Here is a 14998-nt window from a genome sequence, read left to right as displayed (position 1 = left end):
CAAAAAAATGGTTGCCCATAAATATGATAGACCTTACTCAAGTGGTTTCACAAGGTTTCTCTCATGACTGAAACGTAATGAACTTTTCAGGCTCACGGGCTTTCACTATAGGGGATTTTTTTCTATAGGGAACACATCATATTTGTAAGTGTGCATGTTGCTTCCTTTGTCTCTGGAAGTTTTCTTTCTCTTGCTCCTCCGTTCTGCTGATTTCTCATCGTGCCTCAATGCATGTTTTGTAATGCTGAATATTTCATTGATGTCAACAAAAGCTCTCTCCACCGTCTCTGATGCAGCCAGGCATCATCAGACTGTGGAGGCGAAATGCATCACACCATTAAGTAACAGCCCATTAAACACACCCAGCCAAAGAAACATCAATGTTTTTAGTGCATACTTCAATTGCATTTAGTGATGGAAAAATTCATATAAATAAGGGAAAATCTGTATAATATTCCTGTAGTACACTCAGTAAAATGTTCAAAATGTGAGTGAAGAGCTGCCATGACATACCTGCACCCCACCTCATAATAAACCTTCTGGATGTACAAATGAATAACAGTGAATACAAATGTTCAATATTGACTTTGCAGATGAAAAAGAGACTCTGGGTTAAATGCGGGCACATCAATACCATCACAGTGAATGCATAACTCAGTTGTTTTATATTTGACTATGTTTTACAGAATAAAAAAAAGACAAACCATGTCACATTCAAAAGACGATTCTGACCTCCGATCCACTATTTTAAAACCTGAACTTTGTGCAATTATTTTTATTTTTTAACAGGCTGCACAGACAGCAACACTCATCAAACAGCTCCAATGAAAATCAGTTTAAGGGAGTTTTTCAATAACTCCATAATTTATTTAATGCCAAAGACGATAGAATTGATGCAAAAACAAACAATAATTTTAAGAGCTATGCTCAAGGTTTGAATTTGAAATCCAGATTTTCTTGGTAATCACTGTTATTTTGTGGAGTTTCATATCTGACAGTGTTTTATCCAACACTGCTGTACTCGTTGTCAAGCTGTTACCAATCTGCCCCGGGAACTCTCTTCCATAATGAATGACTAGATCTCATAACTCTACGTGTGTGTGTGTGTGTGTGTGTGCGTGCGTGCGTGCGTGCGTGCGTGCGTGTGTGTGCTTAAACGTTTCATTCTCCCTACTTTCTTATTTAGTTTTCACGCTATTCTTTTAGGCTTTTTGGACTTTATTGATGGTAAAGCCGAATGTAGAATATCTGTCTCTGATATAGTCTTTCAGATTATAAGAGAAGCTGTTCTACCCATTGCGCCTCAGCTGCAGAAAGAAAATACCAACATACTTGACTTTAACTAAAGAAAAATAAAAGTTGTTCGATCTTAAGTTAGTTGGTGAGTTGTCAAAAGGCCATAAAAAACAATTATGGTCAGTGCTTTGAATTCATTTAGTTTCTTTTATATTCACTCAATATATAATAGTATATATTTGGAATGTTACTTTACCTAATTTTGGAAACTCTGTAGAGCTGTTTGTGAATCTAAACTGGGTGTTATTAATGTCCATTTGTACCATTTGACTCTTGTGTTGCCTGTGTATGTCTACATGGAATGTATTGTTATATTGTCATTGTTCTTATGAGGCCCTGTAGGTCAGGTCTAGTTAAACAGAGGGAAAATGACCAATGGTTAAAAAAACAATGACAACGGTATTGGATGTGCTAAGAGTGATAAGAATTCAGTGCTTAGCCTTCTTTTCTGGTAGTGTGTGTGTGTGTGTGTGTGTGTGTGTGTGTGTGTGTGTGTGTGTGTGTGTGTGTGTGTGTGTGTGTGTGTGTGTGTGTGTGTGTGTGCGCGCGCGCGTGTGCGCGCGCGTGTGCGTGCGCGTGTGTGTGTGTGTGTGTGTGTGTGCGCGCGCGTGTGCGCGCGCGTGTGCGTGCGTGCGTGCGTGTGTGTGTGTGTGTGTGTGTGTGTGTGTGTGTGTGTGTGGACTAGCATTACTATACTTGTGGGGACCTAAATCTGTTTACATAGTCACGTGTGGGGACTCGCCTGCCCTATGGGGACAAATTGGAGGTCCCCATAAGGGGGATCATTAATTTTAGGGTGAAGACTTGGTTAGGTTTAGGATTAGGGTTAGGGTAAGGGTTAGGGTTAGGGTTAGGCATGTGTTGGTTATGGTTAAGGTTAGGATAAGTCTCTAGGAAATGCATGTAAGTCAATGTAATGTCCCCTGAAGTGTGTGTGTGTGTGTGTGTGTGTGTGTGTGTGTGTGTGTGTGTGTGTGTGTGTGTGTGTGTGTGTGTGTGTGTGTGTGTGTGTGTGTGTGTGTGTGTGTGTGTGTGTGTGTGTGTGTGTGAGAGAGAGAGAGAGAGAGAGAGAGAGAGAGAGAGAGAGAGAGAGAGAGAGAGAGAGAGAGAGGTAGATTAAGGCAGAAACTTAAATCAGCTAGAGGGAATTTCATTTTTGACTTCTAGGTTCGTCTCTATTCAGTGAATTATAATATAACCCTCAAAATGTTCGGTATGTTTTCATAAAAAATGTATGTGTCTTTCATATTAAATTCATTAATCCCAAACGGTTTGAAGATAGAGAACTGTATCTGTTTTTAAATTACTGAATTATATAACATTTTTAAAGGATATTTCATTTCTGTGTGGGTGTAGACAAAGTGGTGCATCCTGAATATTTTGCATTTGTAATAATGGAGCCTTAAGAGCCCCACGGGGCCGTATACGATCCCAAAGATCACGTTGTGTTCAAAGCGTCATAACTTCTCAGCTGTTTCAGCCAGAGACATGCCGTGTTTTTCCTCTTCAACTACAGAAACGGCACTAAACAACTCTATTCATTTTTCATTGAGAGGCGTTTACTTATTTCGGTGAAATGAATGCATAAAGTTGTATATGCTGCGGATGGTCTCACCTTGATTCTGGCGCATCGCTCATCATTTATAGATCTATTCTCATCCACCATCTTTGTTTCTGACGTAAAGAGTGAAAGAGTCACGTTTCTGAATCGGACACTCTGAGTGGATGCAGTCACAGCCAATCGGAGTCTGATTCAGAGGGTTGCCTGTCTGTTCTGATGTTATGTTTACTGAAATGAGAGCCGGTATAATTCCACGCGCGAAAACAAAATAAAAGTTGGAATACGTTCTTTTAGTGTTTTGAAAGTAAACAAGGACGGCAAAGACGTTTACTACAGCTGAGGCTTTGGAGCAGATTTTTCAAGGGGACAATGTTGATGAAAATTCAGACGAATCTGCTCAGCATGCCATGTGTGATTGAGGACATGATATATCATGTGTACTCTTCAAAATTGGCAGGACAGAAAATGACAATTCTTCGCAAAAAAACGCCCATGGACACTGCCCAAAAGAATGGGCATAACTATTGAACAGAATACGTTAGAATCTTCTAATCAGTTATGATACAATGATAATAAATGTGTGCAATTTTCTGTGTTGAATGTTTCTTTCAATGTTATGGTTAGCAGTTCTTTTTAATGAAATAAGTAAAACATTCAAGCTCCGTTTTTTATTTATTTTTTATTTATGGGCAAATATCCCCTATTATAGTGTATATAAGTCTCTAATGAGTGACACATATCATTAGCTGAGGTTGTGTTGATTTCTGGGATGTGTAACACTTGATTTTACTGCAAAGAAATGACAATTTATTAGGCAAAACACAAAAATATACAAAAACAGAAATGTCCTATGTGGGTCTCAGAGGGTTAAAAGCAAGAAATCTTTGGTCTGAGCGTCTCACTGCGTCATCAGGGAGGAAAGTTTGAGGAAAATCTGCGTCGTAGGGTTTATTTTCAACTGTCAAAATTGCATGAATACTGTATGCTTTTTCAACATAATTATATTCTCAAATCACAGGCCGGTGAAAGTGCTTTAAAAACGTTGCTGCACTTCATGATTGCATCGAACATCTTTAATGTGAAACTGCCTATATTCTGAGAAATGAATAGAAAATCTGAAATGAGGGGTAATTTCCTTTTTGTGTCCTTTTTCCAACGGCACATTTTTCAGGTTAGTTGATGGAAAGCATTCAAAGTAGTTCTGACAGCCACTTGGTCATTAGGGAGATTTTTCTTTTCGTGAATCAGAAACAAATTTTAAACTTTCTTTCAAATTTCACATGATAGTCTGCTGCTGACCTTCGGTGCTCCTTGAGATAGAAGTCAGTACATATTGACGAATCATGGGTAGTATTCATCTTGTGATTTCCATACAAAGGGATTATATTGACTTGTGTCCCCAAAACATTACTTAAACATTTGTCAATAGTTTGCAGAGCCTTAATATGCTGCATGTTGCTTTCTGTAAAATCACACACACACATGTTCTGGTTTCACTGCAGGAAGCTTTAAATGTGTATTTTTCTAAAGGTTGTTGTCTTTATTTCCTACGAAGCAACCATCTGTTCCAGGGCTTCCTGTTATGATTCTGTTTAGTTGTATTTTTGTTGTGTGCTTTTGTGTGCTATTTCCTGTCTCACCCCTCTCTTCTCTGTTTTCCTCTGCAGGGCTGGTGTGTGACAGGGAGTTGGCTGGCTCCTCCCAGTAGCAGACGAGGCACACCTGTTTCCACTCACCTCTTCACCTGTAGAGATAAAAGCCCGGTCCTCATGCCACTTCCCTGCCAGATAATTCCTCTGTGTTTCGACCCTCCGGTGTGTCTCGCTGCTCTCCTCGTTGTTTGGATTATTGTTTTGATTTTTGCCAGCCAACTTCCTGACTCCACTGCCGTATTTTTTGTTCTCTGCTTGAATAAAGCTTTTTGTTTATCGACCATCTCTCTCCAGTCTTTTGCTTTGGGGTCCAAAATCCTATAGGCCGTAACAGAATTATCTGGCCAAAGCATGGACCCCGCAGAGACTGAGAGATTGAAGCAAGCTATTTCGACACAGGGAGCTCGTGTGGGGCAGCACGAACAAGCCCTACAAAGTATCATGGAATCCCTCCACAACCTTAATACCGGTTTCACTCAACTCAGCGGCCGCTTGGACCAGTCTTTCACCCAGCTCAACACTCTGACGGCTCCAGCTCCTGCGCCACCGCCTCCAGCTCCTGAGATTCCAGTCATTCATCCCGGCCAACCCCGTGAACCATTCATCCCCACCCCTGTGAGGTATTCAGGTGATTCAGGGACATGCAGTCAGTTTCTTCACCAGTGCTCCATAGTTTTTGATCAGCAGCCTTTAACTTACTCCTCTGACAGAACTAGAGTAGCTTTCGTTATGAGTTTGTTATCGGGTAAAGCAGCTGCATGGGCGGTAGCCATAGCCAAGAGTGACCCAGCTATCTATAACTCCTTTCCTGTGTTTGAGACCGAGATGTATCGAGTTTTTGACCACCCGCTTCAGGGTAAGGAGGCTGGTAATCGGCTCCTTTCTTTACGCCAGGGTTCTGAGTCAGTCTCCACTTACTCAGTTGATTTCCGCATTCTCGCAGCAGAGAGCGGGTGGGATGAGACGGCTCTACAGATAGTTTTTTCCCGTGGATTAAACGAGGAGTTAAAGGACGAGCTAGCTGCTCGAGATGAGACTTCGTCCCTTGAGGAGTTAATTTCTTTGGCCATTCGCTTAGATAATCGCCTCCGTGAGAGGCGTAGGGAGAGAACAGACAGGCAGAGATTCCCTCTCCCCTTTTCCCAACCCAAGTCACCATGTCCGCCTGGACAGTCTGCACCTCCTCACCAACGCCTGGAGCCTTTCTCCTACCGGGACCCACCCACCGTCTCCTCATCCCTAAGCCCAGAGGAGCCTATGCAGCTGGGGAGAATGAGGCTTTCACCTGCTGAACGGGAACGCCGTTTCCTCCAGAGGCTCTGCATATACTGTGGTCAGGCTGGCCACATTCGAGCCAACTATTCCGCTCGGCCAAAAGAGCAGGCTCAGCAGCCGGGGGAGGGGCGCTGGTGAGCCATACTTCTGTCTCCCCTTCCCACGCTAATCGTCTCCAGTTAAAGGGTACGGTTTCTAGTTCTCAAGTTTCCCTTCCTCTCCAAGTCTTAGTTGATTCAGGGGCTGATGAAAATTTTATTGACTCTGACCTGGTTTTCCAGTCTAATCTCCCCTCAGAACTCCTTCCCGAGCCCAAGAACATTTTTTCCCTTGATGGTAGGCTTCTTGCCCGTGTAACTCACCGTACTGCCCCAGTGTCATTGTTACACTCAGGTAATCATCACGAGACCATTTCCCTGTATCTCATTCCCTCACCCCTTTCTCCGCTGGTGTTAGGTCTCCCCTGGCTTAAACTCCACAACCCACACATAGACTGGGCCACCTTATCCATCGTCAATTGGAGTTTGTTCTGCCACTCTCACTGTTTACACTCTGCCATACCCACCACTGTTACTTCAAAACCTGTTCCCCCCCCGACCTGTTGACCTCACGTCAGTTCCCTCTGAGTATCATGACCTCCAGGAGGTTTTCAGCAAGGATCGTGCCCTGTCTCTACCACCTCATCGACCTTATGACTGTGGCATTGACTTGCTCCCCGGTGCTCCCTTGCCTTCGAGCAGACTTTATAATATCTCCAAGCCGGAGAGGGAGGCCATGGAGACCTATATCACTGACTCTGTTGCTACTGGTCTCATTCGCCCTTCTCGATCTCCATTGGGGGCAGGGTTTTTTTTTTGTTGACAAGAAGGATAAGACTCTACGCCCCTGTATTGATTTCAGGGGCTTGAATGACATTACTGTAAAGAATAAGTATCCTCTTCCGCTCATAGACTCAGCTTTTGGTTTCCTCCATCAAGCCACCATCTTCTCTAAGTTGGACCTCCGAAATGCCTACCACCTAGTTAGGATAAGGGAGGGAGACGAGTGGAAGACTGCGTTTAAGACGCCCCTGGGACATTTTGAATATTTAGTTATGCCTTTTGGGTTAACTAACGCCCCTGCTGTGTTTCAGACACTCATTAACGATGTCCTTCGTGATATGCTTAACAGATTTGTCTTTGTGTATCTTGATGATATCCTCATTTTCTCTCGTGACCCCCAAGAACATGTCCAACACATGAGGTTGGTGCTGCAGAGACTTCTGGAGAACAGACTTTATGTTAAGGCTGAGAAGTGTGCCTTTCATGTTTCCTCTGTTTCATTCCTGGGTTTTGTGGTGGAGAAGGGACAGGTCAGAGCCGACACTGCCAAAGTCATGGCAGTGGCCGAATGGCCCACTCCTACAACGAGAAAGCAACTCCAAAGGTTTCTTGGTTTTGCCAACTTTTACCGCAGGTTTATTCGTGACTATAGTCGAGCAGCCGCCCCACTCACCAAGCTCACCTCAGTTAAAGTTCCCTTTGTGTGGTCATCTGAAGCTGAGGCTGCTTTTGCTATGTTGAAGTGTTTGTTTTCCTCTGCTCCTGTGTTATCTCACCCTGATTCTTCAGCCCCTTTCGTGGTCGAAGTGGATGCCTCCGACACTGGTGTAGGGGCAGTCCTCTCCCAGCGCTCAGCCTCCGACCAGAAGTTGCATCCCTGCGCCTTCTTTTCCCGCCGGCTCTCCCCGGCAGAAAGAAACTATGATGTGGGAAATCGGGAGCTTCTGGCAGTAGTCTTAGCCCTGCAGGAATGGAGGCACTGGCTTGAAGGCACAACTCATCCGTTTGTGGTATGGACGGACCACAGAAACTTAGCTTATCTCCGTTCTGCTCGCAGGCTCAACTCTCGCCAGGCTCGATGGGCACTTTTTCTGGGCCGGTTCAGCTTCACCCTCACCTATCGGCCAGGCTCACGGAACATCAAGGCAGATGCCCTGTCACGTCAGTTCGCTCCTCCGGTTGAGGAGCCATCCGCAGGAACCATTCTTCCATCCTCCTGTGTGGTGGGAGTAGCCAGGTGGGAGGTTGAGAGGGTGGTCCTGGAGGCACAAGAGGACCATCCAGCTCCTGAGGGTTGTCCACCGGGTCGGCTGTTCGTTCCACCGCACGCCAGATCTTCAGTGCTCCAGTTGGGACATGATTCGAAGATAGCTTGCCATCCAGGAGCACTTCGGACTCTAGGCCTCATCCAACAACGCTTCTGGTGGCCCTCCATGTCCTCTGACGCCAAGAAGTATGTCGCCGCCTGCTCCATCTGCGCCCGCAGTAAGGCATCCCACCGCGCCCCTGCTGGTCTTCTCCGCCCTCTTCCCATTCCTCATCGGCCTTGGTCTCACATCGCCATGGACTTCGTGACGGGTCTTCCCCCATCGGAAGGAAATACAGTTATCCTGACGATTGTTGACCGCTTCTCCAAGGCCGTACACTTCGTTCCCCTACCTAAGTTACCTTCTGCTCTGGAGACTGCTACACTAATCACCCAGCATGTTTTTAGATTGCATGGCATTCCTCTGAACATTGTTTCTGACAGGGGTCCGCAATTTGCCTCTCGAGTCTGGAAGGCCTTTTGCCAGGCATTGGGGGCGTCGGCCAGTCTGTCATCAGGTTACCACCCGCAGACCAACGGCCAGACTGAGCGTGCGAATCAGGACCTGGAGGCAGCCCTTCGCTGTGTCTCTTCTCACCATCCAGTCTCCTGGGCCTCCCACCTGCCTTGGGTTGAATATGCCCACAACTCCCTGGTTTGCTCCGCCACAGGAATGTCTCCATTCATGGCATCTGTTGGGTTCCAACCCCCTCTCTTCCCCGCCCAGGAGAGGGATGTGGCAGTCCCCTCAGTACAGGGGCATCTTCGGCGGGCCCGCAGAGTCTGGCATGAAGCTCGGGCAGCTCTCGTTCGCACTGCTGCTCGCAACCAGAGGCTTGCAGACCGCCATCGCACTCCAGCCCCGGACTACCAGCCCGGTCAGAAGGTCTGGCTGTCCTCCCGTGATCTGCCACTCCAGACTGACTCCCGCAAACTGGCACCCAGGTACATTGGCCCGTTTGTCATTGAACGGATTATTAACCCCGCTGTGGTTAGGCTCAAGCTGCCTGCTGCCTTGAATGTCCACCCATCATTTCATGTCTCACTTCTCAAACCAGTTTCCTCCAGTCCTCTGAGCCCTCCGGCCGAGCCCCCTCCTCCCCCCCGGAGTATTGACAATCATCCTGCTTTCACCGTCCAGCGGTTGTTGGATGTACGAAGGCGAGGCCGGGGGTTCCAGTACTTGGTGGATTGGGAGGGGTACGGACTAGAGGAGCGTCAATGGGTCTCCCGCTCCCTGATTTTGGACCCTGCTCTCCTTAGGGACTTTTATGAGAGGTACCCGGACAGGCCTGGTAGGACGCCAGGAGGCGTCCGTTGAGGGGGGAGTACTGTTATGATTCTGTTTAGTTGTATTTTTGTTGTGTGCTTTTGTGTGCTATTTCCTGTCTCACCCCTCTCTTCTCTGTTTTCCTCTGCAGGGCTGGTGTGTGACAGGGAGTTGGCTGGCTCCTCCCAGTAGCAGACGAGGCACACCTGTTTCCACTCACCTCTTCACCTGTAGAGATAAAAGCCCGGTCCTCATGCCACTTCCCTGCCAGATAATTCCTCTGTGTTTCGACCCTCCGGTGTGTCTCGCTGCTCTCCTCGTTGTTTGGATTATTGTTTTGATTTTTGCCAGCCAACTTCCTGACTCCACTGCCGTATTTTTTGTTCTCTGCTTGAATAAAGCTTTTTGTTTATCGACCATCTCTCTCCAGTCTTTTGCTTTGGGGTCCAAAATCCTATAGGCCGTAACACTTCCTTTGCAAAGCAGAGCTGTCAGTGGGTCGTTCAGGGAGTAGGATGGCCATCACCACCTGGTCCACATACAGCCCCTCCAATCTCTCTAGCATCCAGTTTTTACTCTTTCTAAATAATGAGATTAATATAAAAGTATACCTTTCAAAATATTCTTTATCGCTAGGGATTCACTGTGTTAGGAATTAAAGAGTATCACTGTCAGAGCTGCCAACCTCCTATTTTTAAGATATAAAAGAAGGATTTCAATATAGTAAGAACTCATTATGATACACTCATTAATATTAAATTAGTGTAAAAGTGTTTTTTGTTCTAAATGTAACCCCCTAGCTGTAAAGAAAATCTATTTTGCTGTCTAAGTTGTATTTAACCCAAGAAAATGACTAAAGTACTCCTGTGTGTAAGGGCTCTGTAAAACCAAATGAGAACAACAGTACATGTCTCTCAGATAGAGATATAAGATACAGTTAAAGTTACCTTAAAGTAGAGGGGAATTAATAACACCAGTGGGATTTTAGTGAGATGAAGAGCATCCTGGCCAAAGTGTTTGCTTAATGCTGAGTTTAGAAACAGGCAGGCAGCAAGAACAGGACAGAACAAAGCAAAAGGGTATATGTTATCAAAGCAAATGTGATAACAAGACTAATAAAAAAGGCTATAATGGCACTATAAACCGTGTAAGTAGAAAAGAAATACTCAGATCTTGTACTTCAGTGAAAGTAGTAGTATCACAGTGTTCAGTAAAAGTCATGCATTCAAATCTAAAGTTAAATACAAGTTAAAAAGTATTGAGTTTAAGTAATATACTAAAAATAACAAAGTAAACCAATAATTAAGCGGCCCATTTCAGCTATATTTATAATATTTTATTCCATAATTGGATTATATTTAAACATTATATTTTATATTTTTGAATGGGGCCTAACACAAGTTCTGCTCTTCACCAGTAGAGGGCACCACAGGTCCACTTCAGGAAACAGCTGACAGTAACACTTTTGGCTTCGGCCTGACTGTCCATGTCTTGTTTCTCTCCAGTAGAGCAGCACAGATACGTCGTTGCAGCTGTGATGTTATTATATTCCTCTGAATCATATGCTGAGATGTAAATGCAAGCCACATTGAGTTTAGGCTGTTATCTGAAATGTGGAAGATGTCAGTTCTTCTTCACGTGAATCCCAACAGATTGGAAAAAGCCTGTAGTTTCTATGTTGTCAATGGGGTCTGAAAATGATAATGATTATCATCTCACAAACTTGTAAAACCTTTCAACCCACTTAACTCAATTTTCAAATCCAGGTTTTGCATTGAGCATTTGTGAGGATACAGGATATGCAAGGCCTTTTCTCAAAAGATTAATAAGGTTTAAACTGAAGTAAAGATTCAAGTAACTGAAACACAAACATTTTCCTTTCACAGCTGTGTTAATACCTCTTTCTCTTTTTTTCACCACATCCTTTCAGTAAACAGGATTAATAATACACATCCATTCCACACTGTGTGGCTGTCTATTGCTGTCTTTAATATCATTTTACAGAATAATATAAAAACCTGGACTTAAATGTCTGTCTGAATTAAATCAAGTCTCAGAGCCGTCTAATCTCAAATCCTCATGTTTGTGATTGAAGTCCTTCCTTCTATATGAAACAGTGGTTTGGGTGAATTACAACCAAACCTAATAAACAAAGGAAGAAAAAGGCTTTGATCATTAACAACACAGGCCTTGCAGTGATTTCCGTCCCGACTGACCTGCTGCTGCTGCTGCTGCGCATCATGCCGCTCTACACTGAGGCAATGGGATGATGTCAGCTCTATGACAGGAGCTGAAGCCTCTGATAACAGCACGCTTCATCGGATCACACAATCCATCACTTCACCCCACTGCCTGCTGGGATCACAATGGAGGGAGAAACACTGAGGCCCTTTACCAGCGCTGATATGATGCCACAGTCAACCAGAGGCTGCCAGCCCGGCAACACACACACACACACACACACACACACACACACACACACACACACACACACACACACACACACACACACACACACACACACACATCAATACTGGGTGATGGCTTTAATGAGTAAAACCTATTTGGAAATAGAAAATGTCAGTAAATTGCTTTAATATTGGTTAAAAGTTTACAGTCTGCTACGGGCAGCTCAAATGCCACTGGAGATCTGTAGCGGCTCAATAACACGTGTGGACTCAAAACAGATAGATAAAGGAGTTTGCTTGACCCAGAGACATGGTAGAGGTCAACAAAGAACAGACAACACTGTTACTCTGACACATCGTAGCATTTCATTTCTACTGCCAACCTAAAGTGACTTTTGTGTTGGCAATGATCATGCATCCGTTGCTCTCTCTACCTCTCTCTACGCACTGGGTTAGCAGTCATTGCCAGTTAGGACTTATCCACTAAGTGAATAAAAAGGCTACTAGTTAGTAGCTTTGATCCAAATAGTTCAAACACAATTAAAACCTTAAACTATTCCATCAATATTGTAAGTGTTCAGAGCAGCAGTGACAAAACCAAAGCTGCTGCCTCATAATCATCACTAACTTTCACTTTGACACACATGCACACACAGACACAGATACACACACACACACACACACACACACACACACACACACACACACACACACACACACACACACACACACACACACACACACACACACACACACATACACATACTGACTATCATTGTGGCTATCCCTCCTTCTTCTCTTTAGGTCAAACAGCCGTTGGACTGCCCGGCTGCAGGCATGTACAGTATTGTGCCAGTCTGCTTGTGCGTGTGTGTGTGTGTGTGTGTGTGTGTGTGTGTGTGTGTGTGTGTGTGTGTGTGTGTGTGTGTGTGTGTGTGTGTGTGTGTGTGTGTGTGTGTGTGTGTGTGTGTGTGTGTGTGTGTGTGTGTGTGTGTGTGTGTGTGTGTGTGTGTGTGTGTGTGTGTGTGTCCTTTCTGTTTGTGATGCTGCTTAATTAACTGGACTGGGAGGGTTGACGGACATCTGCTCGTGGCCTGTCGTTTAGGGTAGCTTGACCCCCAAAATAAGTGTGTGCGTGTGTGTGTGTGTGTGTGTGTGTGTGTGTGTGTGTGTGTGTGTGTGTGTGTGTGTGTGTGTGTGTGTGTGTGTGTGGTGTGTGTGTGTGTGTGTGTGTGTGTGTGTGTGTGTGTGTGTGTGTGTGTGTGTGTGTGTGTGTGTGTGTGTGTGTGTGTGTGTGTGTGTGTGTGTGTGTGTGTGTCTGTGTGTCTGTGTGTTACAAGCAGGTATGGACATTGGCCAAGACTGTGCCAGATAAACGTTGGATCTCATGACCAGATGGTGCCAGCTAGCGTCCCCTCAGTAGACTGGTGACCGCTAAAACCACTCCCTCAGATGTAACCCTGGTGCCCTGCATCACACTGTCAGAGAGAGCGCTGCACCGGCCTGGTAAAGACACACAGAGAGGACCAAAAACACACACACAACAAAATATGGTGCTACAGATCTGAGAAAATACCCTTTCGACCGGTTGCTCAGTGCCTAAATAGCTTGCCGGGGGGAATTTGTTATCCGATTTGCAAATCTAAAATGTCTTGCTTGAAGATAATTGATACTTACTTACAGGAATGTTTAGCACAATGGTGGTTGACTGTGTGTTTGCACTTTGTTGTATGTCCAGTGAGCCAGAAGCTCACTTTGTAAACAAACAAACAAATAACTTTTATTTGAAATGCTGAAGATTGTTGGCAAGTTATTGTAGCGTGACATCCAAAACAATTATCTTACTTATAATTGGATTTCATGTCCCAGTTGCATTTCTTTTCATCTGCGCAACTGAATGAGTGTCAGAGTGACGACTAAGGTCGAGGGCAATGTGGAGCTGAGGCAACACCAGATGGGAACCAATGGTTTTGGACTAAAAGTGAATCAGTCGGTTAGTAAAAGTATATTTTTCTCTACATTTCAGCACTCTGTACACACTGAAAATGTAGCCTTTCTCTTTGCTTGGTTTTTCAGTGTGTACAGGGTAAACAGAGCTTTGCAAATTGAGTCCGGTGAGGGCAGTGTGGCACAGTGCTATAAAGTCAACTTTTATTCACGCCAACTTTCTTTGTGGTCTTTAATTTTAAATGCCAATTTAGCCGTAAAGAGAGCAGAAAAGTTGTGTTAATTTACCTAGAGAAGGTCCTTCACTAAGCATAACGTAACAACTTAATTATGAATTTAGCTGTATACACATTCTCAAAAACAATACAGGTGACCACAGAGGGCAGAGAGAGGCTGATCAAAGTTGTCTGTGGTTGTTCAGTCAGCCAAATACAGCAAAGCGGCCATTGAGTGGGTTTGGGGTAGGTTTGGGTGTAGGCTGTTGTCACTTGCCCAGTGAAAAGATGGTGCAGAAAAAAATATGTATCTTTGTCATCTGGTTGAGGTGATTCAATATAATGGACATAGTTCTCTTCTAAATCCACCAGGAACCAGCTCTCCAATGTATGCTTTTTACTCCTTCTCTACCCTCGTCTCCTTTGTGTCTTCACCTTCCTCTCTTCCACTTCTCCCTCCTTCATCTGTCTGTGTGTTAGCCCTGCAGTTGGCAGTGTGCCTGGACTTTGCTCTACTGCTGTTTTTGCTGCCTTGCTGTGAGCAGTCTCCCCCACCTTCCCGTCCTAAAGTTGCCCTCCACATCCCCTCCTATCACCTCCTCCTCTCTTGTACCTCTCCAAACATCCTCCTCCCTCCTCCTTCAGTCTTCTATTGGGCGGCGCAGGGCTGTCAGTCCCGGGCTGGGCCTGCCAAGCTGCACGTCTCGGTCAGAGGGGAGGCCGGGGCAAATGGTCGGGCGCTGTTTTGAGTCCGGCCGACCTACCACCACTGAGCAGCGGACCCCCTCAACAGATTGAGCCTCCAGCTGGCCGGCACGGTACCGGCCTTGGCCTCATGCTGAGGGCACACATGCCACAAAGCACAAATTCCCTCTTGCACATAAACAAGCACACATACACTAAGATGTGTGTGTATGGAGACACATGCTTGACTACACATAGACACAAACATGCATGCAGACACCAATCTGCAGTCTCAATTCAGTCAACTTAACCCAAACTTAAAGATTGCTTCTGCCTTGCATATTTTGTTGGAAAAACTAAAGTAATATACAAGTATTTAAAAATGTACATAAAGACACTGCTAATCAGTCCCTTCAGTGAGTTCAGTATTAGGGTACAGTGACCATGTTTTACTGTGTTTTAAACCGTTTTAGTAGTTACTGATAACCATGATATTTAATTAGTTGGCCGTTGCATAGGGAATCTTTGTCTAATCTTAAAGAATTGTGTTATTAAAATTGAAA

This window comes from Pseudochaenichthys georgianus, chromosome 21 (genome assembly GCF_902827115.2).
Source record: "Pseudochaenichthys georgianus chromosome 21, fPseGeo1.2, whole genome shotgun sequence".
Lineage (NCBI taxonomy): Eukaryota > Metazoa > Chordata > Actinopteri > Perciformes > Channichthyidae > Pseudochaenichthys > Pseudochaenichthys georgianus.
This window is presented reverse-complemented; position numbering follows the sequence as displayed.